The 26,917-nt window shown below is 36.3% G+C and overlaps 1 protein-coding gene and 1 pseudogene across 5 annotated transcripts in view; one reads left to right on the plus strand and one right to left on the minus strand.

The window, feature by feature from the left end:
• Positions 1–26,917, plus strand: part of Rbp6 (RNA-binding protein 6) — a 596,225-nt gene that overhangs the window by 146,102 nt on the left and 423,206 nt on the right. The window lies entirely within an intron of this gene.
• Positions 19,461–25,743, minus strand: LOC148936105 (uncharacterized; annotated as a pseudogene).

The following is a 26,917-nucleotide window of genomic DNA, read 5'->3' on the forward strand; positions in this document are numbered from 1 at the left end:
TTTTAACGACACGCATTTTCGTCATTCAAATTAAATTTACGTTAGGTATTATTATTATTATTTAACTAATTCTGCTCTTTTAAGCAGATTTTGTTAAAAATGCAACAGGCTTGCATTCCATTACAGTTTTTTGGATTCTAAATCAATTATATTCATTTTGATTTTACATTTTTTATCAAACCATTTTGCTTTGTGCAAAACTAAAAATGCATTCCCCGTCATACTATTTTTGAGATTACCAATTGCGACATCACAAGGGGTAAAAGGCAGAACAATCAAAAACGACATTGTCGAAAATCGCGAAACGGTCTTTAGATTCGTTTAGGAGAGGAGAGACACTTCTAAACCTTCGTCTACGCTTCGTTACAATCCAGACTGTGGGATTGCAAACTGCAAAGGGACAGTGGATTGCTAACTAGAGTTAATTGAGCGAGGCCGTCGGTGCGAGTGACTCCCAAAATGCGATCGCACTCGTCGTAGTGTGCACGACAGCCAGTCGTTTAGTTATATGCCGCCGTCGCGTTAAAATATCCGCGCGGCTCGCAATTCGGCGTACGAGGCGTTTATCGGACGAATAATATTCGCGAGTCACGTCGACAAAATGTTTAACGGTTCGCGCGACGGCGATTAATGAGATATTTTAACTGGACGAAATAGATTACGCACGCCGACCGCCATTCGAAACAATCAAACTGCCCGTTTGGACCGCCGCCAGTCGCTCGACCGTATAATAAACGCGTGAATTTATTATAAATCCGCGACAGGCGCGTACTCGCAACGACCCATCGATCGCGAGAGCAAAAATCAACGTGACCGGAGTTCGATTGATTAATTTCCCGTCATCCGTTTCCGAGTTCTTTTTTATGCGCAAACAATGTTACTCTCGTGCGAAATGTAGTAATCTGGAATTAAATAACGGGCTGTGGCTGCCGTTTGTTGCAATGACAGCAATCAGAGGAATAGCATTATGAAACAAATAATTACGCGATACTATAATACGCTGATTATGCTCTGGAATCGCGTGGAATTTGCGCTCCAGAAAAGAGAGGGCATAACGCGTAATCCTAATTCTCGAATTTCAATAACGCTTCTAATTCTCTTAAGAACTTATGACTTTTGGAATTTTAAATCAGGTATGTCGAATGTAAAAAGAATTGCTCGAAAGGCGCGTTTCGAAGTTCACTTCAAAATATTAAAATTTAAAAATGAATTAAAAAAATTTAAACAACACAAGAATTAATATCAGACTAATCAAGAATATTATATAATTTGAACCGCAAAATCTCTTAGACGATCATGGATTAGCATACATGTTTTTATATGCTATTAAGATCTCGATTTCCGGTCTCAGGATATGCACTTCGATACGAGGATTTTGGATTATCCTGTCGTTTGCGAAGCAAGCGAATTCGCGCAAAAAACGGCTCAAGTGTGTATGCCGTGATCGTATAGCACTAGTCGGAAGCGAAACGGCCGCCATAAATCTCGAGGTGAAAGAGAGAGAGAGAGAGAGAGAGAGAGAGAGAGAGAGAGGGGGGGAGAGGAGAAAAGGAGAGAGCACATGTTTTGCATAATATAAGCTTCGTTGCTCAAGCGAGTCCCGTCGCCTTACGTTTCCTCTCGTTCTCTGGTCCGTTTTTTCCCCGTTTACTCGTTGCTATATCTCCTCCTTTTACTTTCGTCCTTTACCACCATTGTGCCACCTGCGTGTACAAGACCGCTCCGTAAGAAACGAAACCTCATTGCTCTTATTGAAATATAAGCGAGTTCTTTCTTTCTTTCACTCTTGCTTGTTCGCGCTTGCGAATAAGCCGAGAGAGGGAAGCGATTGGGCATATAGAACTTATTTCACGTAAAAGTTACTATGGAGGTGAAAACTTTATAAATTGATTAATAAGTATAATATATTTTGATATTGATACAAAATTTATATTAATGAAATTATATAGAATTTTAATAGAATTGATATTTGTTGTATTAAAAATAACCAACGTTAAGTGGCACTTAAAAGAATAAAACTTTTTACAATTAGATTTTAGAATTTTAACGACACGTTTTTTTTTTTTCTAAATCTTTCTATACATTTATTTAAAAGTAATTTTTTATAAATGTTGAAAATTTTTTATGCTGATTAGAGGTAAAATTTATAAAATAAATTTGATAGAATTATAAAGGAACTTGAGAAGCTTTCCCGATCCGATATTAATATTGACATATGTTGATTGAAAATTATCGTTTTAGCGATTCTTTTTACAAGAAATGAGTCAAAACGCACGAGTCAAACGGCGACGCATCCTATACGATGATCAACAACGTTATTTATCGCGACGGTAAGTTTTCAATTGCGGTCTCGCGAGAAGTTATGGCGCAAAACCCAATCCTTTTTCCAGAGACGCGCTCGCGTCGCCGGAAGAAGCCCTCGCGGCCAATAAATCATCGTTAATGATTCGACCTCTGGCACAATCTCAGATCTCTCATCCCCGTTGTAAGTATTAATGTCAGCCGCGATATTGCTCTATCAACGTGTACCGTAATTTATAGCAAGCTTTGCTCGCGTCCCGGGAACTAATAAGCCCACCCGATGCTATTCTCCAAGCCGACCTATTCCTCTTTCGATTGCTCTTCAGCTTCCGCACAATGGCGTGTCGAAATTTCTCCTGAAACCGCCATTCTTTCGAGAATCGCCAACATTGTCGGAGCGTAGCGCTATGGATTCCCGATATCCACTTGCGGTGAACGAGAAGAAATATAGGACAAGACGATATGGTTTTTAAGACACTTTTAATATATTGAAACATAATTTCCTTCGTGCCATTTGTATTCACATTTACGCCAAGAATCATATTTTGCCAGTTGCGTTCTCCAATTTTATTCTCAATTTCTATCTCATTCATATTCAATACACAAATCTTTTGACAAGTTTTACCGATTTTCGCGTATGATTAACTACAAGAAAATAAATCGGAATCGAGAAGAGAAGGGACAAAAGGACAGGAGAAGCCAAAAAAAAAAAAACGAGAGTGGACTTTGGTCCTCGTGGAAGGATGGTGAAGCTTGCGGAGGTGAGAATGTTAAGGAAAAGGAGAGCTTAGATGAAATCTGTCGATGAGGAGCGGTACCTTAGCTCTCTTTCGAGATTTTCACGACGATAATCGTCCCGCTCGAGATCCTTAAGGCGAAACGTCGAAGGAAACGAGTGGGAAAGAAAGAACGACGGCGACAGGAATGGTCCAGGGGCAGTAGTGGAGGGATCGGAGGGGATGTACGACGAACTTATTCCTTCGACGGAGTGGGAAAGCGACCTTGGTAATCCAGCGTTCCCGAGGGCCGACTGTTCCACGTTTCTTACGGAGCAATCTGCTTGATGATTTCTTCTTTGGGGTTCGTACAGCAGAGCCGCCGCCAGCCACTTGGCTCTGCGCCGCTCTGAAAGTCGGCGGAGGGCTTCCCTTCGGATCGTAGCGACTCGAAGGGCACGACGATAGATAAACCGGGATAAATAGGAGTTGCTTCTAAGAGTTGCTTTTAAAAGTTTGGAAAGTCTGCTGTTCTTATTCATCGCGAGTACTCTATTAGGATTATACACTGCACCTCCACTTATCTAATGGAATCGGATGCTCGGCTACTCGCAACTGTAACAAGAAAATTGTTTTCAATCTGTATATGCACATGAATAAAATAATTGTGATTAATTTATCTCTTACGCCGCGTATCAAAGTGGTAAATATAATACATTAAATAATTATATAATATATTCTAATGGCTTTTTAGAAGTAAAGCCAGTGAAAATGCTTGTCGTTTCTTCTATCGTTGAGATAAACTATTAATTTGGGTTTTATTAAACATTAAACAGCTTTAATGATTTAAGTTTTGAGAGATATAAATAAGCAAAATATTCTGATTATCAGAATTCAGTTTAAATTATCAAGATTTCTGATTAACTTAAATGAAGGATAATATCTTTCGTAATTGCTAGATAAATTTAAATTTATCTTAGAAAAGAGAATTTGGAGGATCTTATCTTCTAGCTGATCATATTTTTCTCAAATTTACAATTTCTGGCTGAATGCCAGTAATAAGTAATGCGATCAGTATGAATAACCAGTAGAAACATCATTTAATATTTGCGGATGCCTTAATGGAGATTTGCTTGCGGAACTTAGGTAAGTAATCGGCGATTTGGCGACGCCAGCGGAAAAGAAAGGAAATGGAGGAAGGATTTCGGAGGAGGACAGAGAGAAGGAGAGCAAGCCGCACGCGAAGATGGCGATTTGCGTGCAGATCACGTTTTTATGCAACCCGTCTCTGGCATTGTGATTTCGTCGTAATGAGAGAGCACGCGCGTGCGAACAGTTCCATCCCCTTTCCGGCGTTGTGACATTTCTCTCTTTCTCTCTCTCTCTCTCTCTCTCTTTTCTCTTACATTTTCTTGCTTATTCAACTCCAGTCTCCTTTCGTTATTCTTACGTCGTGTAGTTTCAATACTTTTATATCTTATTTTATTGTATTATCTTTACTTCTATGGAATCTTACTTTCTAGTTGAGAAACTTGTCTTCTTACAGTTCTGTTTCCTGAAAACGCAATTTCTTTCTCTTTCCCTTATTTATTGGCTTACACATTCGTTTACTTACTCTCTTCTGTATTGGTTTATCTCTCTCGGCCTCTTTGGCACAGCAGTTTCCTTTGTTCCGTCGGCACCCTTTATGCAAATCTTAATGGCTACGACGATCCAAAGCCACGAATTATAGTTAGCCACAGTTCTCGTTTACTATCGTACGTGGATGATCTCGGCCGTATATCTCTTCCTTCTTTTTCCCCCATTTGCTATCTTCGTTCCTTTCCGCTAGCCTCTTCCTTCTCTGGAACTAAATCGGGAGAGAACGAGGACGAAAGATGACGCGGCTCTTTTATCGCGAACCTGTTGATTTCCATGAAAAATATAGGGCGATAGCGACTCCAGTTAACATGAATCGGCCATGAAACAATATCATGACGATGATTAACGAGCAAATGATTATCCGAGTAATTTCGATATTGGTATTTTCGTGTGTGAGTCCGGAGATGATGAATGTTCCGAATCTAAAAATTTGCTCCACAACTTTTGACGAGTAAAACGGGAAATTTGTGTTAAAAATGTGTTACGCCTCGAGTGAACTATATAGTGTTATTCGCGCGTGATGTTTAGAAGATAAATAAATCCTCGTGGAATTTTTAGTATCTTCAATAACGATATTTTTGTGGTCGAGAGATTATCGTTCCTGAAGGGAAAATGTGGAATTATAAGAGGTATCATGATCGGAAGTATATCGGTGGGTAATGGCAGAACGGATAGTATTCTGTAGGATGCTGGATGGGTCATCTGGGAATCTTTGACGGGATATCGTCCTCGTGTGTCGATACACCGATATACTTTGCCGTCTTCTATCTTTGGTGGTATGTATGATATATGTGTGTGTGTGTATGTGTGTGTGTGTGTGTATATGTACACCCATATATATATATATATATATATATATATATATATATATATGGGTGTATATATATCCCATATTTGACATATCACGCGATAGATTGCACGTCACTAGTGTGGAGGATAAAAAAGGAGGTAAGATGACAGACAGGGTCAGAAGGAATAATGTAAGTGAGAATTGTGTGTCCTGCTCGCCCTCTCTTTTCGTTAGTTGTGTCCTTATCGTACGTCTTCTTTTCACCTTCCCAACTGTCCTCCCACTTTCGTCTTATTCTCCTCCTCCTCTTCATCTTCTTCTTCTTCTGAATCTCCTACGTGCCCTCTCGCCCTGTCGTAATTTTCCACGCCAAGATATCCACTCTCGATCACGGAGCGTGTCGGCATTTAGTCTTACTTTTATTTGAAATTGAAACGAAATTGAGACCTCGATACGCTCTCAATCCGATCTCAGACATGCTCTTCCTTTCTCATCTTCGTCTCTCATCCGTTCTTCCTATCGTTATGCGGTATAAAATCTTTCCTGCTCTGATTCACTATTTGAGCTTCTACCGAAAGAAGCCACATAATGCCAAGTAACCCTTGCAAATTCTCGCAGCTGATAAATATTTTGACAAAATTTTCTTTTCTTTTTATGTTACTTGAAAATATTTTAAGATAGACGCATGCGTTGCATTGTAATGAATTTATTTTAAAAAGATACATCATAGGTCAATTGTTTCTGTTTTACATAAATAAACTTAGAAATAATTTTTGTATATATATCTATAATATTAAAATTTTGACTTGTTCTAATTGTGTTTGTCTCCTACTGTAAGATTTTTTCTAGTTGATAAAGTGAGAAATTAATAAAAGATATTTAGAATATTAATAAAAGCACTTAGTATTTAATAACTTTAATATTATACAAAGACTTAATAACACAAATTATTTACTAATATTATAGAATTTTTCTGATAAAATGTACATTTTATGTCCTTGTGATTTTTAATACGTCAAATAAATATATATTTATATAATTTGTACAAAAATAAATAAATAAATATTATTCTTTTCAACTTCAAGAAATGCATGATCGTGGTGTTAGATATTGTGCAGTTTTATATTTAGAAATCTGTACCGATAAATTTCTCCAGATCTCCAGAGAATGAATTCGAAGCGCAATGTGCGAGGAAAAGGAGTATTGGTTGACTGGAATGTCTAGGATAAAATCTTATGACCTGTCGGGGCGGGAATTTGCCGCATCGGGGAATTTCTCGCGATAACTGCACGCGGTGCCAAGCTGTACTTGCCGGATCTTTCGCGGCGACAAATTAGACCAGCGTCAGTTTCTCTGCTTTCTTCTGTAACCGGCATTTCTTAATGGATTCTTGACGCTCGAGCTGCTGCGCGAATTGCGCTCCACGACGTGAAAGAATGTCGCTCGAGATATGCGATAGTGTACGTTTCTGGTAACGGCAAGGCTGTCAGATTATCCACGAAGTCAATCATTTGTTCAAGAATGTCATGATTATCGTCTGATGAGCCTCGTATTCGATGACGAAAGAATAATCGAAATTTTAGTTTATCAACCAGAGGGATTTCGTATCTTAAGATTCTTAAGGTCTAGGATAATCTGATTATGTTAATTTGGAAAATGAAGATGTTTTATTGAATTCATATCAGTAGCACTAAGAAAGTACAAGAGAATGACAAATTTTTACTCATACATAAATCATGTAAATGGATTTTATTAAACACTTTATTTATTTAATTTAACATTTGCCATATTATAATTTATATTAAATTGAGTCTTATGATTTTTTTAATTAAATTATATTGAATAATATTTGATAAAAAAAGATTTTTAAATTTAATTATTTTGTGGAGATTTAGTGGGATACATCATTAGGATACATTCCATTACACATGTTGCCATAAAATGAAGAATTTTAAGCTATTTTGTTATTTAAAGAATAATTCATCAATTTTTACAATTTAATAATATTAAATATTTTTGAGATAAATTAAATTCCGCTTCAGTAAAATCAAATTGTTAGTCATGAAATATGCAGTGCATTTTATGATAATGAATGTATCCCTGCAAAAGAAGCCTTGTATTTCTTGATATTTAATTTCCGCAAAAATAGATCAACAATTGTTACGTTATGTACCGGGCGCATGTTCGCGCGCGACGGTAAAGCCGTCTTTAGCAGCCAACATCTCTCTAGTTCTTCTCCCCTAGTCAACTCACCTCTACTCCATCTCGCCTAATCCCCGATGCTGGTACCGAGAAACTCGCTGGAGTGCTTCTAATCAGCGGCAAGACCCGTCAAGTTCCTTTGCGTCGAGTTACAGTTGGTGGGTGAGGGTCGAAGGGGTTTGTTTCCTTCATCCATTTCTCTTCCCTCTCTCTTCTTCTTCTTCGTTTTGCCCCTCTCACATGCCCCTTCCGTCACCGTTTCTCTCGAGCTACCTCTTCGTAGGAGATTCAACAACTTCGATCTCTGATTCTGGTTTTACCTGTGGAAACCTCCTAACTTCGCCTAAGCTTGTTCTCATCGTTCCCTTTTGCTATTCTTGCTTTTCATTTTATCTGTAGTTACTACCTATTATAAAGAGTATTCCACAACTAGCACATTTTTTTCTTTTATAAATTAATCACTTGACTTGAAGAGAAAATCTTGAATAGAAAAAATCTTGAGTAGAAATCAAGTTATTGTAATTCAATCGGTTTTGAATTTTACGGTTAAAAGGTCAAGAGTTTTAATAATTTATAACGCATGAATATAAATATGTAATCAAATTCTTTTTGTCAGTCTGATTCAATGGAGAATGTATATTTTAAATGAAGATTTTTGAATGTTTAATGTCGAAAGTTAAATTTTTGTTTAAAAGAGATCGGTTCTGAATATATCAAGAATCTGACTGAGCTAAGCTCTGCGGTAATTCTAGGATTATCTTGTATACGTGTGAGTACAATAACGAGTCATGTTGATGATCTACGCGAAACAGGATAGAGTAGGGTTAATTTCATAAGGACTCGTAACTAATGTAATATTAGTTAGCCCGTGTTATCCGCCGTGGGCTCTAACTCCGACTTGTTCCGAGATCATCCTTCGTTGCTCTCGGCTTCCCTTCCTCCTTGGCACCGGATTACGGAACGTTACAGAGGATACGTCCACATGACCCCCGGACTTGGAACTTTTCGAAGTTTACCGGGTCTCTAGCGAATTTATCGTAGAGGATTGTTTGCGATCGGCGCAGTGTCCTCGTTGATTTTCCCACCAGATTCAGCGCTCGATTTCTTTTATATCGAGGACATGTTAAATTGGAATGAAAATATATTAAAATCGAATATTTATAAGGAACTTAATAAGATAATATTTTTTACATCAAAATAACTTATGTTCAATAATAAATAATATTTCTGAACTTTATAAGATATTTTGTTCTATTTTTTTCTTAAATGTACGAATAATTTAAATGTCTTGAACATATTGTTATATAAATCATAGGGATTAAGTATTTTTTAGTCTTACAATTAATTTTTTATATCCTGTCATCCTATGATCTTGTATGGATTAAATAGCCTTCCATTTGTTTCAAAAAGTCTTGATAAATCATGAAATGAAAATATTTTTGTGCTATTCTTAATATTTCCAAATTTTCCATAGATTATCCTATATATTTTATGTAATAACAAATTAATATAATAATGATTATTAAAGGCAAATTTAGAAAATACTTCACAGTTTTATGTAAAATTATTTTATTTGCATTTCACAATGATATTCTTTATAAATGCGGCGGCCATGAACGTCTACAAAAATGCCGTTCATCAGTCGCGGTTGTCGGGTGACTTAATTGATACTGGTAATCGATATTACTTCCTGCATGGCATAGCTCGGCACAGTCTCTTTTTCTATAATATCGATGCTCGAATAATCTTGGACGTTTACGGAATCTAAAAATTATTGTTTTCTCGAGATGGTCTGTACTTTGTATATAGAGCATCCAAAAGAGTTTTAATCTAATTTAAAAATAATATTCTTTGATGAACTTGGATGTCACGCTATTAATGCTCAAATCATAAAAATTGGAGAAGTAATAGTAGATAATGAGAATTAAGCTTCTTTCTAAATCAAATTTTTTCATTTAAATATTTTTGTAAGAATGATTGTCTTTAATTATCCAATTGTTATTAAAGAGAAGTGAGAGTAGACTTCTGATGTGTAAATGATATTAAAACTGTGTTCCAGTATTTTATATTATTTAAATATAAGTTTTTATTAATACATGACTTTCATTATAACCTTTATGTAAATAAATAATTTTACTTAACTCTTTATAAATGAAGACTGTCGATACGATAAGTAAAAAGAAAAAAAATGTTTCTTTTCAATGAAATGGTTTTGATGATAACTGGAGCAAAGGCGGAAGTCTATAATGAGAAAGGCGACATTCAACTTTAAAGTAAAGCTTCTTTGATTCTGAAAGCGAGTTTCATTCTAAGCATCAACAACGAACAGCAGTTTTTAAAATCTATCTATCTCTCTTTTTCCCTTTCAGACTGTTTGACTGATATATATATATATATATATATATATATATATATATATATATATATAATGCAACGTTTATATATTTAATATATAAAAAATAATTTAATAGATAAAAAAATGTATATGCAAGAAGAAATAATTACCTAAATATAATACGTATTACATTAAAAGCTTTAAAATACTAAAACAATTGAGAATTGTAATGTATTTTGTGAATTTATAATTGAAGATATAATTAATTGATAATTAAAAGTATATTTTTTAAATGTTTATTTAAAATGTAAATTGGAAATATGAATATATAAATTAAATTCACATAAATATTATTAATACTAAAACAAAATAATTGATTAGATTTAAAAAAATAAGCAATTTTAAAAAGCTTTTTTTATTTAAAAAATTTTTTCATTTATTTTGTAAGTTTTAAAAAGATTTCGTTTTCTCTATTTTATAATTTATCTTCTATATACTTACAGAATGACACAGCACTGTTTTTTTTTTTTTTTACTTATACATTTCATCAAATTTTTATTCGGTCACGCTTTAATTAAGCGAGATAAATAAATTAGCCGCTAGCTACATGTCTAACAAAGAGAAATGTATGCATAATTCAACTAGATTAAAATTCATGTTTTAACGAAAAAAAAAAAAAAAGAAAAAAGAAAAAAGTAAAACATTCGAACATGTTAACGATATCGGTGCCAGAATTTCGGTCTGTGCGATATAATTTTGTCGTCGTTACAATTTAATCAGGGATTGTTTTACGTTAATTGCTAGGACGTATTTGCTGCCGTGCGGATAATGCATCGATATTGTCGAGCTATATAACGGCGCGTAATGTCTGTAATACACGTCACAGGATGACCCCTCGCTGCGACGGACATATCGGTATTCGTTAATGTAGTATTGATTTTGGTTGACGGATATGTAAAGGGCGTGCGGACGTGTTGAAGGGTAGTTTACGGTGCTACGGGCAATCGCGTAAAATAGCCGTATTAATGACGCGCTTAATTTCCCGTATGCTAATAACGCGACATATCCCTTCGATTCTGATGCGATATTTCTAACGATGCGACTTCCCCGATTTCCCGAGGTGAGACTATATATATATATATATATATATATATATATATATATATATATCTATATATATATAAAAAATAAAAGTTAGCTTTTGCATATTATTTCAGAAGAGAGCCGTTCTAATTATACATATATCGCGGTGGTAATTATTTTCATTTTGAGCGCGTGATATGAAGAGTCGGTCACTCCATCGCTCTCGTAACGTCACCGGTGGATTAAACTTCATATCGCAAATTGTAATTGACGACTGTAAGCTAATAAAACCACCTGTACATCCTCGTGTACCGCGTCAGATATTCTGCATGGATAACGTGCATTTGTACGGTAATATGTGTTAGAGGGAAACCTTATGATTCTAATAGACCAGCGAGTGCAAGTCTATACTTATATAACTGTAAACTGTAAATGAGTTAGGACAGTTCATTTAATTTAACTTTCTTAATTTGATTGCGTCTATTTCAGGGAAAATATCAAACGTCATGTATTGAACGACTCTGAATTACTTGTGGACAAATTGAAGATGTAACTTCAATGAAATAAATATGTTAAGCAATTTTGTGTTATAACTAATTTTGTAATATCCCATCATTTTGAAATATTTCTGTAGAATTCAAATTAAAATAATTGCTTTGTACTTGAGAACCTTAAAATTTTCAAATATATCCAAGCTACACGTATGACAAATTGAATACAGATGCAAAAGTCAATATAGGTATATGTACGTGTCTGCAATGCAAATTGTAAACAGTTTAGGACTGTGTTTGTAACATCTGTGAAACTAAAATCTCGGAGAGATTTACGAATATTACTAGTGAAATATTAGAAACGCTTAAAAAAAAATTGGTATTTTTAGTTAGCAATGCATTAAAATAGAACAAGCGATAAACGAAAATATTTTTATTCGCAATTGTATGACAGATTTTATAACTGTAACATACTTGTTTCTACGGTTTTGTACTATAACGTGTAAATCTCATACCGTTCATTTAATCTTCATACGAAATATCTTCACACGCTCTGGATTCAGCAAGCAATAGTTTCCATTCGACGCTCACAGCTCTCAAATATCCGAATCATGTATGTTGCCGGTTGAACGCAGGTCGCTCGTGCCTAGTGTTTAGACATGTGAGGGGAGTGAAGGGTGTGTCGCGCAAGGAGTTGAAACCCGGAGGTTCGAAGTAGGGATATACGGATGAGGAGTGCCGGAGCGCTCGCGGGGCCTACGGGGGCAGGGGTTTCGTGGCGGGCAACAATACCGGTAAATGAACCGACGGTAACTCTCGAGCAACCCCCGTTGCATCTTCAGCGACGTCTGCTACTGGAGATAGTGTCCCGTCGCGTGTGTATACCGATGGTACCACGGCTGTTTTCATCCCCTCCGCGGTGTGTGTTTCATGACGCTGGTGGGTGAAGTGCCTGCGGTCTGTAAGGGTGTACGCTGCCGTACATATGTGTGCGTGTCGGCTCGCGGGCGTGGGTGAAATGTAGCGAGGTGTGGGTGAATGTAGCGAGGTGTGCGTGGGTTTCTGCCATGGTTGTTACACCAGCGACGTCGAGTGTCGGTGGATCCATAATTATGCGCGGACTTAGGATCGACGCCAGCGGCTTATTAAGCGACTGCATCCGCTGCGCGGATTACGGAAAAATGGGGACGACGCGGGATATTTGGGTCATTTTCCGAGATTGTAAGATTATCTCGTATGACGTTAGAGGCGTTAGAGCGGCATCTTAGCGAATATTAACGCGTTACGGCGTTCTTCATGAGCATTAGGAGTCAGAAATAAAAAATTAGCCTAGCGAAAAAAAGATTTATTTTATACAATTCGCATTATGTTTATGTCAATGTATTAAATTCAGCCATTCTTTCTTTTTACTTGTGCTAATATTCATTTATTTTCTTAGCGTTATAATTGTATACTTATTTTATTAACAATATAATTAACACAGTATCATATATATGTGTATATGTATACAATACAGCAAAATCCTTTCCGACTGGATTAAATTTTTTTCTTACATATACAGATATATACAGCAGAATTATTTCAATATTTATTTTTTGTTTTGCATTGTTAAAATATGTCCAATTGCTTTATTTCTATAGAAATTTATTGTTTTTTTATGACACACACAGAGACGGTGTAAAAGACGCGTATTTCAGCGTGCTTCACGAGGAGGAGAGGATTTTCCACGATGTTTCCTTCCTTCCTTCTAAGCGTTAACAATGAAGATACATTACACGAACTCGTTAACGCGTATTCTCGATGTACTCTATCAGCTCGTACGGGAAAATTGTTTATCGCTGAGGAAGATACACGTTATTCGCGAGGTTACCGCGAACTGGCGTGTTGCAGGAGCGGCATGCGGGTTTATATGCATAATGCCGTGAGCAAAGCACCAACCTCGTTGCGGAAACGATCTGGCTTTACCCGTTTCTGTCTCGTTCCATTTCTCCTTTTCTTCCGCTACTTCCTCCTCGTTCTTCTTCCGCTCCACCGCGTCCCGCGTCGCGTCGCTGCGGCAGGAATTATCGGATTTTCTCGGATACGAATATGCGGCTGGTGGATGCGAGAGGCTGGAGGCGATGGTATTAGTAATGCGATGAATGAGAGACTGGTGAAGCACAAGCAAGAAAAAGAGATGTGCACTGTGACTTTCGAAGAAGCCGAGTAACGCAATCTCGAAACGCGAGACAAACAAGATGACAATGATAATGCAGTATTAATTATTGAAACGACAATTAAAGTGAAGCATCAATACAATTATCATTGCGTATTGTAATTCAATGTAGATGAAATTGCTTCAGACTAACTATAATAATTAATAATTAACGCTCAGTCTCTGTATTTCTCTTTTTATCGTATAATTTGATAGGTATTTATTATGTTCAGATTTTTTTGTCAAACTTTATCTTCTTTGAAATATTTTATATAACGGAAGTATATGTGAATGAAATATGTTATGTTCTCCTCTTATATTATTAAGAACGTGAAAATGTGGGAAAATGGCAGAGTAAGGATGGGAAACGGTGGATGTCAGTACATCGATTGGGAAATGTTGGGATTTCAACGGTGTAAAACCCGGATCCGCGCGGTTCGATAGTCATTTGCATGCTAAATGCGCTTCGATTTCACTGCTAAATAATTAAGCGACTTCACCACGGCCCAATTATTTTCTCTATGCAATCGCTTACCATCATTTATCAGCGTTTACTCGTTTATTTTTAAACTGAAACTATTCTTTCTGTGACATCACTCTCTTAAACTGAAGGAAAAGAAATATTATTGTTATATAACAGCTACAATTGCTTCCTAATTGTTTGACTTTTAGTTTGTTTTACGAAAGCTATAGTTAGTTGGTTTACACGTTATTATTTAATATCTTAAATTTTAATATCTGTTTTTATATTTTTTGCATACTTTGAGTTTTGAAATAAATTGAATTTGTTGTCATATGTTTAACATGTTAATATTTTATTGTATAATACTTATTGTAGATCTATTTTCGCATTAAATGCCTCAATTAATACATAATGGACCAATTTTATTATATAATATATAAATTCATTAAAAATTTCATCTGTTAATAAAATAAAGATAATAATCTATACAGATAATAATTTATCAAAATATAAATATAACTAGTGATTAGGTGTAAAGTACAAAGGAGAATAAATTACATTTTTGAAATGGATTAAATTGTGTTCTTCTCTAATAATAGACAATTAAGGATAATAATATGAATTTATGTTTATTAGGTATGAAATTTATACGTAATGAATTTATATGTAGTATAATTTTAATTTTATTCTATATTGTAAAAGAAATTAACCAAAAAATTTGAAATGTTTATTCTTTTTCACATAACTTTTATGTTAATGAAAAATTAATGTTTGGATTAAGTTGATATCATATAAATACAATAGACAAAAATTTTTTATTGCAAAACTAATTAGTTAATAATTCTTTAATATTCTATATCCGATATTCCATAATTCATGCTGATAATAAATTCTCTGTATAATAAATGGACTAATAGTTGGCATTTATTAGTTATAAAACTTGTTTATTTAAATTTGCACTTGCAATTTGATTTTTTAAATGTTACTATATAAAAAGTATATCTTATAAAAAGTAATTTAAGTAAATTATATTCTATATAAATAATAAGATTTTTCTTCGTATTAGCATCGATATCATGTAACTATTTAATATGCATTTTGCTAATTAATTTTGAAATTAAATATCATTTACGATGGATGACCTACATTATTACCCTCTGAATGCTCATATGTTGATAGATTTCGCAAAAAATGGCGAATAAAAAGTACGGCAAATAATTCAATGCGGCAATTAAGAACGGGTGTGTGAGAGAGAGAGAGAGAGAGAGAGAGAGAGAGAGAGAGAGAGAGAGAGAGAGAGAGAGAGAAAAGATGATATTTTTTATGGGTTGTCACATATTCCGTTGCATAACTAGAATTGCCAATGCATAAGTGTGCATGGAGGTCGTGCGGAAAGTTCGTAGGAAATGACACCCTGTCTCGCGACGTTCGCGACGGTATACGGCTGTAAATAGCGGCTTCCCGAGTCTATAGCGAGGCCGTGCAGTATTTATATCGGCGATCGACGTAAACGCATAAATGTTGCAAACCCTCCGTTTCCTGGTAGGTATCTATGTCTCTCGCGAATGTCGGTCGAGCGGGCAGGTGGTGCCGATTCGAGGTGGAATGCGAGGGACATCGTGTAGACACAAGACGACCTGCAAATTGAGCGTCTGAGCGATGCTCGATATACTATAATACGTCACGGACAGTATAGTTGGATTATTTTATCTGTATCGACGGATTTATGCGAGCCATATTCAGGATTATGAAATCTGAATTGCATTGATTCCTTCAGAACACACGTTTTTTTTATTAATTCTTTTCTAAATTTTATAGGAATACGGTTTTCTTTATCGTTAAAATTAAATTTGATTTCCTTTTATCAGACTTTATATTTGAGAATTTTAATTCTCTCTATATAAGAATTATTGATGCCGTAAGAATTGAAGCAAAATTATTTCTATATTTTATTATTTATATATTTATTAGTTAAATTACTTTTTATCTTATAATGTGCTTACGTTGCCAACATGCTCTTTAGTAATACGAATAATGTTTAGTAAAGTTACTTTATCGATTAAAGGTTCGTCTGCAGTATTAGATCGTATTATTATGACCATCAATTTAACTTTAAAGTCGATAAGCAACTATAAATGGAACGTAGTTACACTTCATGCACTTGCTTATTCGACTAGTATATCATGGCTAGTGTTAGATGCATATAACATTAATAACATCTGTACAATAGAGTAGTTAACGCAGCTATGATAATCAAATAGCTTTTGAAATATTCTCAATATGATGATCTTTTTGTATCTATTTTTTTTCTCTTTCTCTATTTTTTGTTTTTTCTTTTTTATTAGTGTCTTTATAATATTAATTATAATAAATTAAGAAATTTCATTAAAAAAAATATAAATTAGTAAGATTTTAATCATCACTATCTTTTTTATAAATGGAAGAATTATACTACAAATGTTAATATATGTGCAAAAAATTTTAAATATTTTCTATTTTATAAAAACCTGCAATTATTAATTTGCCTTGAAACTTGGAAACGTGAAGCATTAGGTTAGTATAGTACAATATGACTATCTGTAGCACGTTCGCCAACTCGATATCTTCTCTATCGAGGTGTCCGTGTTCAGAATGAAACAGGACATAAATGGACTCCGCGATGAGGTTCGCCCCTTTTTGGCAAGATTTCTTTCGATCAGAAATCGGCGGTAGCGGTCAGGCCTCTTCTTTTCTATGTCCTGAGTTTTATTAGCGGTGCCAAAGAAAGAGGAGGAAAAGGAGGACTAGTGCGGGTGGCGTTCTCGAGTTCCGCGAATTCACTATTTCTCTATTCTGGTTCCTTCCCCCCTCCTCCCCCCCTCTCTCTTTCTCTATCTATCAACGCAAGTAAAAATAAAATATTTGAAACACGTAGATTCCTGTATATACCCTCTACCTTTGCTTTATCAACCCGTTTCTCGTTTTTTTTTTTTTTTTTTTTTTTTTTTTTTTTTTTTAATTTTTACATCCCGTTTGCTCTCTCTTTTCCTTTAGAAACATTTCGCGTTCGCGAATTCATCAATAAGAAAAAAACCGAATCATTTCGTCGACAGAAGATGCATTACGTTTGGCAGCGATTTCACTCAACGAGATTAAGCTTATTTTCGCTAGGCCGATTTCACCAACGATGTATGTATTCCTTAATCATTCAGTCTCCGGAGTTTCTGCCGCCGACGGCAGAGCAGAAAACAAAACAAGATAGAATATCGCGTCTATTTCCACTTTCTTCTTCAGTCAAATCTAATCGGTTATTTTAACAAGTCGACAGTTTTTAATTTGCTGTTTCTTTCCGCGCAAGCAAATGCTTTTTCAAAGGAAATTATTTTAAAAATATTTATTCTATCATAGCTAGTAGTTAATTAATAAGAATAAAATTAGATTTAAATGTTGGACATTGATACACGAAATTAGTGAATCAAGTTTTGATGGCAATATCGTAATCGAACTTTATTTTGATATAAAATAGATTAACTAAAATGAATCATCTGGTCATGTTGTACAACCTTTTTTTATGATATTATTTTATATTAATTTATTTATCGCTCAAAACCTTCGTAATTATTGTTAAACAAAGATAGCACAAATAGTGATAAAAACATATAATTAACCATATAATAAAAGTTTATTATAATTTTATATTTTTTTGATAATTTTAAATGGAATCGACGAGATATAAAAGTCATCCTAAGTTTTTGATTGTTAAGCTTGACTTTTTCAATTAGAATCGAGCATAAGATAGACATTTGGATTATTGCTTGTTGAGATCGTCTTGTTAGAATGGATATTACTTCACTGAATAAATCCGCCTCGATAGCGGCGCGAGTGCTATACGAATAATGGACCGACCGTCTTTCCTTTGAAGATCCCTCCAGAGTTTTGGCGTTAATTGATGCGAGTCCGCACTTTGGAAAGATCGCTTTGGCACTTCTGGCCATCTTCCCCGACTCGGTTCAAGACTCTCCCCAGCTTCCTAAACGGGCCGAGATTACTTTGTCCGCTAAGCATCCGTTCTCTTCTCGTTGACCTCGACGACATATAACTCTCTTCGGCAAGAATATCTCTATTCAGACACTAACTTTTCAAATTTCCTTTCATGATGGCCTGAATTGTATTTCCCGATCATCCAAAGAGTTATTGATAAATGATATTTTGTATGAATAATCATTTACATGTATATATTATATGTAATTTTGTATATATATGTATATGTAAAATTGTTATTAACATATATCAAAATGTATGCTAACAATTTTCTTAGAGTTTTATTTATAAATATATTTGATTTTTATATCTCTTCAAAATTTTTATATTATATTGATTTATAATATATCATTCTAATTTATTATTCTAATTTATTTAATTATCTGTTCTTTTCATCATGTTTCAATAAGGATAAATAATTATACAGTTGTTAATTACACAATAATTAGATATAAAATATAAATACAAAAAGTAATATTACATATATAACATAACTTTTGTCATTATTGTTCGTTGTCATGATCTTTTCATAATGGCGCGGAAATTCTCCGATGAAGGGAATCTTGGAGTTTGCGTTCACCAAGGGTAAATCGAAAGGAATGACGCTTAACCGCGAGACTTATTGTACGAGAACAATGGCGCGAAACGCGAGACTGGGCCCGCAATCGCATAAATTAGACGGTGGAGGCATTCCGACTTCGTGGCGCGCATATTAAATGCGCCTCATCGCGTATCTTCACGACGATTTCGCAGACTACACCTCTTCGAAGACCTCCGATTAGGATAAATTTGCATTATAGATACATTACGTACACACACACACACACACACACACACACACACACACACACACACACACACACACACACACACACACACACACACACACACACACACACACACACACACACACACACACACACACACACACACACACACACACACACACACACATATATATACTAGAATATGAACAGGTTTGCTAGCATTTTTTAAATATATTAAATATCGGGTGTTACAAAATATCTTGAAATCAGGTTAAAAGTATATTATATTATTATAGTACTAGTTAATCCATTTTGTTTCTTAGAATCTTGTCAATCTTTGTATGGATTTGGCAGCTACTGTTGTAAAAGCGGCAGTTGTATCTTTTCACCAGGCGTCTAGACAAGCCGCGTTTCATATAACTGTACTTGAGTGCGCTTGACCATCTTTCCGTTTACCGCTATTATATATGTCTTCCTTGAAAGTACTTTCTTACACTACTTTCTTAACACACTTTCAAGATATCAGATCACGATGTATCTATATATTACTTACTTTCACAATATTTCTAACTAAAATATTTCTAACTAAATATTATATCCATAATTATATGCTAAAAAATATTAATATAAAGTAAAATAAAAGTAACATAAAAATTTTTGCGTGTTACCATATTTAATTATTAATTTTTGTTAGACTGATATTTAAAAAAGGAAAAACACATTTTACTTTAAAATTGTCAAAGTGAGATTTTGAAAATACAAACGCAGAGTTTACTATCTTTACTAAGAAGTTTCAGAAAACTTCGATAATATGAGGAAAGACTGCATCGATGAATTCTCAAAATCCGCAATTAAATCTTGCCAGAGGGATGGTGCGCTTTTGCTCAGCAGAAACTTGTCCTCTCGCTGTTGCTGTCGATTTATATTCAACAGTCGTTGTAATCGTGAAAAGTACGGAACACGAATCAATTCCTTCACCTCTAAGAACATAGGGAAGGAGAGGAGGTGGCAAGCTGATCGGTGAAGGGGGAGGAGGTAAAGAAGCGAAGGGACCGCTTGTCCGTACGAAGAACTTTCTAAGACTTGGGTTAAAGTAGCCGATCTCTTGCGTTCTCTCTCTCTCTCTCTCTCTCTCCTCTCGCACTCCCCTGCCAGCCTTTTTAGCTGTTCCCCTTTCGAAACTGATCGCGGGAATCGGCTTTTAGCTATAGAAAAAGCCGCCCCGATCCCATCGCTTTCAAAAGTTTCCCGGATAATTGATTGTTTTGCCAGAGCATGCTTTCCATCCCCTTGTCGTTGATGCCCGGCTGTCGCCCTCTTCTTGCTGCCTGAAGGGGATGTATCCTGTCCTCGTCCATGTGCCGTATTGCCGGAAAGATGCGTCATTGATGTTCTACGTTGTTTCTGCATAGATATATTTCTAAGTTCGATTTCAGTGCTTAAAAAGCAAATCATCTGTCTACTATGTATAATATATAATAATTATTTTTATTAAATAATAATGATTTAAGGGAATACTTTTGCAGCATTTACAATACTTTTACAGGAATATAGAATATAAACAATATATTATTTAGCGATTGTTTGATAAACCACAAGTAATCGTTTGAAAGTATTGGGAATCTTTGTTTTCAATCTCAACATCGTTATTTCTCTGTTACAGAAGGAATATACTTTTAGAGAGGAATATACTTCGAGAAGTGAAATCGTAACAATCGGCCATTTCTATCAGATGAAACAGGCGAGTGTTGATAATCGTTATCGAACCGCGACCATGAGTGTCAATTCATTAATGAGTCGACCCAGTATGGCAAAGCCAAATTATTGGTACAAGAATGTTTGTTATGATTCCGATAACGATTGAAGTGATCTTGTTTGCTTACAAAAATATTTAGAGCTTCTGGAATCTTTCGCAATACAATTCATTATTGATTTTATTAATATTTGCCGCAATATACATATATACAAACATATACTTCAATTGTATTTTGTTTTTAAATGCATAAAATTCAAAATCGTTTATTGTAAATATGATTTTTATTAATACTGTACATTTATTAAAACATACATTTGATATCAATTTAGTAGAATAGGAATTTGATTAAGATACGAATTGAAATCAAATATGTCACTAATTAAAACGTTATTCTCTAGAAAAAAATTCATCATACTAGATGAGCGAAGCTCTGAATTAAGTAGTTGCATAAAGTTGCATAAATGTATACGAAAGCAGATTCTTAACTTTTATAAATATCATGTAGAAAGTAGCTGCTCTGACATCAAATCTTGCAGAGATATTTCGAGATTTTCGCGCTATATTTCTTCTTTTGTGAATACGCAAGGAACAAGCCGCGTTTTCCAGGTACGAAGAAGAAGAAAACGAAGGAAGCGCACGAGGGTTATGTAAGCCTCGGAAAGTTGGCGGAAATGTCAAATTCTCGAGCGTTCGCTTCAAATCAGCGTCCAAATAAGACGACGCCTTCTCGCGGGGCCTGTGCTCCTCCACCCTTGTCTTCGCTTTACGTCCCGCTTACTTCGTTGGAATTCTTCGTCACCCTCCACCTTCTCATGCCTCTTCTCTTGTGCCCTCCCCTCAACCCCTTCCTTCCCACAGGTCTCGCTCGCGTCTTCCACGTTGACGACCATCCACCGTCAACGGCTAAGACATCTCACTTTGCTGAGATGCGCGCTATGCCGGATGCTGGAAAACGTGTCCTCCACCCTCTTCTTATCTCGTCTCCCTCCCCCCCCTTATCTCCGCGCGCGCTCTCGCTCGCGCCTCTGCCATCCTTTTCCACGTTTCTCATCTGTGCCAGGTGGAAATCGCACGCGCGAGAGAGAGACTTTCCGGCAGCCATGTTGACGAAATATTCGCGTATTCTCCCGGCAATAGCCGGATTGTCTGCTTCGATGTGCATATTTACTTAACAGAAATACCTATGGAGCTGTTCCGCCAGCTAGAGTTGTTCTCGGTGATTCACTTGTCGCTCGGAAACTCTTCAGGGATAACGATCTTATCTTCTGCAAAAGGATTCCCCATTTTCGAAGTTGGAGTTTAACTCTCTTCGCATACAGAAGATCGAAGGCAGCCGTCTTCTAAAGACCAGTCTCTTAATTTGTCGTGTGCAAGGAAAAGCGGTAGTTTCCCAATCTTTCAGATGTAAAACTAAAATAACGTTCTTGGATTTGGAAAATTCAAATCCGGAAGGTGAAGACGTTTCTCTCAGTGAGAATATTTTTTGAGAGAATGTTTCTTTTCTATACACACAATGGTTGTCTTGTCGCATGATTTCTAATGTTCATGATTTTTCAAAGATATTTCATTTTTCGCGAAAAGGTCATCCATTTTTATTTTTGAATCTTATTCCTTGAATACCGTGTTAAATAGGAGGTCTAACTTTTGAATGCAAATTTAAAATCTAAACAGCAAGAATAAATTAAATCCTTTAGTAATTTTGTCAAATGAGAAGTATTTTAAATAAGCAATAATAGATATCTAATTCGAAATCTAGAGTTTCGATGTTTATGCATGAGATGCCGTGAACTTTTTAAATGTCAAAGTTGGCTCTATGCACAGGTTGTGTTAAGCGCAAAACTAATAGCATCGATATTCTTGTGATGTGGCTGTTGGAATAATGGCGAATGTCACGTGGCGACCGAATTCTCGTTTATCTCGACGTAGATAGCGTGTGACGTAATCGATGACGTAACAACATAATGCTATATCTTCATTACTCTGACGGTCGGATATTTGTGGTTATAAAAACGATTCGGAATTGTACTTGTGCGAGTGTAAACGAAATAGCATATATAGATTTTGTTCTATATACAAATACATTGTGCATTATTATTGAGTAATATCAAACTGCCAATAGCTGAATATATAAAATGCATGTCAATCAGTCGTATTAGCTTTAAATGTAGAAAAGTCACGTTCTGTTTTTGATGCTCAAACCTTGGATCAAAGGGGAAAGAAAATTCTCGTTTCATTCGCAGGTATGAAAGACTTATATGCATTCGCTTGTATTGATGCACGTCACGTACCGGCCATACACATTCGCAAATTGCGTCTACGTACGCGTACAATATGCACACACATACACGGACAGAGACACGTGCGTCTGTCCACGTGCCTGTGAACACGATGATGCGACGGACGGTTTTGCACGGTCCTCGGACGGAGAAGCAGCGAAACGCAAATGCTCGAATTATTTACGCTAAATTTACGCGACGACGTGCGCGAGACGAACGCGCGTGGCAAAATGCAAAATGCAGAATGCAAAACGCGAACCGTGCGGTGGATTCGATCGGAGAAAGCGAGGTGAAAATTAGGCCTACTAGGAACCGAGGGATGAAAAGGGGACTTGGACGGGCTTGCAGATCTGTGATGCGCGGCAGATTCGATCGATTGGAAATCAGAATGGGCCTTTGTAATCTCCCAAATTGTCCGTCATGTTATTTTCCGCTTTCGTTTGGTCTGGACGCACGTTCGGGAACTTCCATCTCATTAACAGGCTCTGTATCTGGCTCTCTTTTTTTCTTTTTTTCTTTCTATCGCTGCTTCTTTGGATATTTTTTAAGCGGAGTAAACATTATTAACCTTTTTTAGGATTATTTTGATAGAAAATTTTGTTTGTAAAATTTTGTAATAAATTAATTTAAAAAAATTATTGGTATATTGTAAGATATATATTTTATATTATTAGTACGTTTCTGTATTCCGTAAGATTTATATTTCAAATTATAGAAGCATATTTTTTTTGGAACAATTTTTTATCAATAAAAATTTGATTTTTTTATACGACAATATTTTCTAGAATAATATTTCAATAATCCAAGCTTAACATCGGGTTAAAATAAAATTCATCTGATTCCAGACCTTGTTTTTCACTAGCAACTCTGAAATCTAAACTTGTCGAAATACTTGAGTCTTCAACCACTTATAATGGAGGAGCTATTGATGTCACGACGATTAAAGCGTCGATCTTCTAGTATCTGCCAATAACAGCACAAACGATAAACCTGGCACGACCCTATGTAACGGTACGATGAGTTCATTAATCGTCACCCCTTCGACCACGTGTTCGCGTTCTTTCGCATCCCGCCACTGCCGACGACGGCGGCGGCGGCGGCAGCGGCGGCGGCGGCGGCGGCGGCAGCAGGTCCATTTAGTACTGTAGTTTCGTAGTTTCGCAGTTTCCCGGGTTGTCGGTGGCGTCCATTTGTATCGGACGAAACGGCTTCGGGAACCCGGAATACTGGCCGGTGGCCAGGAATTTATCCCGGCCTCTTCCCATCGTTCCGTAGAGAACGATCGGGCTATGTCCGTGCTGTGCAGGTGGACCGCCGTGTAAACGCCATATTTATTGTCTCGTTCCCGGATGTAAATGCGCGTGCCGCGGATTATTGGGAACTGATCTTCCGGTCCCAGGGATAATTCGAGTTCTAGCGACGTAATCGCCGCCGCCGATTTCTCGACCGCGATTCTCTGAATTTCGGCGAACCGCCAGAACGCGTCCATTCGTTGATACACGATGTAAGCGTGTCTCTCCATTCGTTCCTAGGAAACGATCATCGATTTATCGTGTTATTACACAAGATCGATAATCGCGCATGGTACAAAAAACAATGAATATTATAATTCTTATAGACTACAATAATTATCAGTACACGATATTTTTTTTTAATTTTATAATGTCTGATAATTTTAATATTACAATATATTGTCACGTTTATCTTATTACTGCAAATTATTTTTTTATTATAATTAAATTATTTTTTAACAACGTATGACTCGCACTTAACGTAAATTCAAATTTTCCTAAGAAAACTCTATTAGTAAATTTTGGAAAACGCCACTTGATTGTATATTGCACAGCTCAATTCAATCAGTGATGTATCCGTTAATTACCTAGCCCTTGTAACGTTGGCTACTACACAATCAACGTGTACGTGACTAAAGCGGTAAATGTTCGCGGTTTCTACGAATATTCAAGCCATGCCACGGGACATCGTGAAACATCGTCGTCGGTTTTCTTTATCAAAGATTCAGTTCACTGCAGACAGTGGTAGGGATTTGTGCGTATTTCGGAGAATCGCCTGGACTAATTTTGCACAATCTAATTTAAATTATTCGCAATTATCTACAGTAGAACATCTAAAATGAAATGAAATTTGCGTAATTAATATTTTTATAAGAAAATTTTATTCGTATGCTCTCTATTTAAATATTTTTTTATTGATCTGTTACATTTCGTATTATAAATTAAATCAGGAAGTGATAAGAATTGGAATGCTAACTCGAAAACGATAGTAAGCGTTATTGTATTCTAGTATAGCTATAATGAAAGAAAAAGTAGGTCATTCTGCAGCCAAGAAATTGTCGATAGCTTATTGGACAGCTTCTAATGGTTCACTGTTGATGATGATAGATGATCGCATTCGTTCGATGAAGTCACGTTGGATGATTCATCTAAAATAATCATCGGGAACGAACCGTCGGGAATTTCACTTTAATTCTCGTATGCAGTGACGTTAACATACCGCGGGATTGTCAGAGAAAGGGACCGGTGGTTGCTGGGGTCCTGGTGTCTGCGGTCGTACCCAGGCTCCGAATATCAAGAATTCATACCTGACCTACGGCACTGGCTCATCCTCGAGCTCGAATCTAAATCGCGCTGTCGTGCTCCATTCTTTCTGCGATTAATAATCATCTTAATATTTCATTTTACTTGTCGCATGTTGCTCCAAAAAATGCTTTCTCATCGAAATGTATGTTGCAATATCGGATGCTTCTATTCTTTTGAAAGCCTCCTTTAAAAACGATGTTTTTTTTTTTTTTTTTTTTTTTTTTTAAGAATTTGCTCACTTCTATGGAATTGTTAATCATAATTTTTAGATTCATTTTTTACGGATAATATTAAATTTTAAGTATCGAAATTAAGTTAGTACACAATGTAATTATCAAGATCGATTTGGCGTCAAAGAATAGCATGATATCTCATTGAGCTTTAATGGAGGGCAATAAAAACGCTTCAACAGCATTTTTCGCTTATTGTCGCGGTTGCGAAATAAGACTCGATGCTCGATCCGGAATCCAAAAGCTACGCGCACACCATACATCACTCGGAGTGCTATTTCACAAATTACATGCACGTAACATTTCTCCCGATAACACATCGATTTCTCGGAGATGCATTTTTTAAGCGACCCGTCGCGGGTAGACGTGGAGCGTGCGATAGCGGTCTAAGAAAATTACTTTCGTCGCCGAGACGCGGCGCGAGGAAGTGCATCGGCGGGCGATAAAAGGCGACGCCTTCGTCGTCGTCGTCGTCGTCGTCGTCGCCGCCGCCACCGCCGCTGCCACCGCCACCGCCGCTGCCGCTGCCGCCTCCCGAGCTCTGAGATCAATTTGCGATCCCGACCTCACGCCTCTCGCGCTGGAACTCGAGCTCCCCAAGTCCCGCCAATCTAGCCCCGTAAATAACGACCGCCGGAAGTTGCCGGGGCGGCGGAAGATCCCTCGGCGGGTTCGCACTTTGTCAGAGACGGATGACGCCGCGGTGCTCGCCACGATCGGATCGACCGGTGATTTACGACGGGCGCCGTCACGCCGATCGTTCTTGTCTCGAGATTATTTCGATGCGCGCAAATTACGAAGACGGCAACGGGACGACGGGGATGCGCTCCCTCCTCGGTGGTGTTCTTTGCATTCTCGGCAGTTGGGATCCGGTATACTATATATAGTTCATATAGTTCAGATAATTAACTCCTCGATGCACGTTAATTGATTTTTATTCTAAAACGCAAAGATTTTTATATATGATGTTCCGTCGCTCTTTGCGTTTTTTTTTTACATTTTTTATATTTAAGAGTTTTTTGAATGATATGAATGATTATATATCGTGAATCTAA

The sequence above is a fragment of the Pogonomyrmex barbatus genome, unplaced genomic scaffold, assembly GCF_055798465.1.
Source record: "Pogonomyrmex barbatus isolate J1 unplaced genomic scaffold, ASM5579846v1 scaffold3, whole genome shotgun sequence".
In the NCBI taxonomy this organism is placed as follows: domain Eukaryota; kingdom Metazoa; phylum Arthropoda; class Insecta; order Hymenoptera; family Formicidae; genus Pogonomyrmex; species Pogonomyrmex barbatus.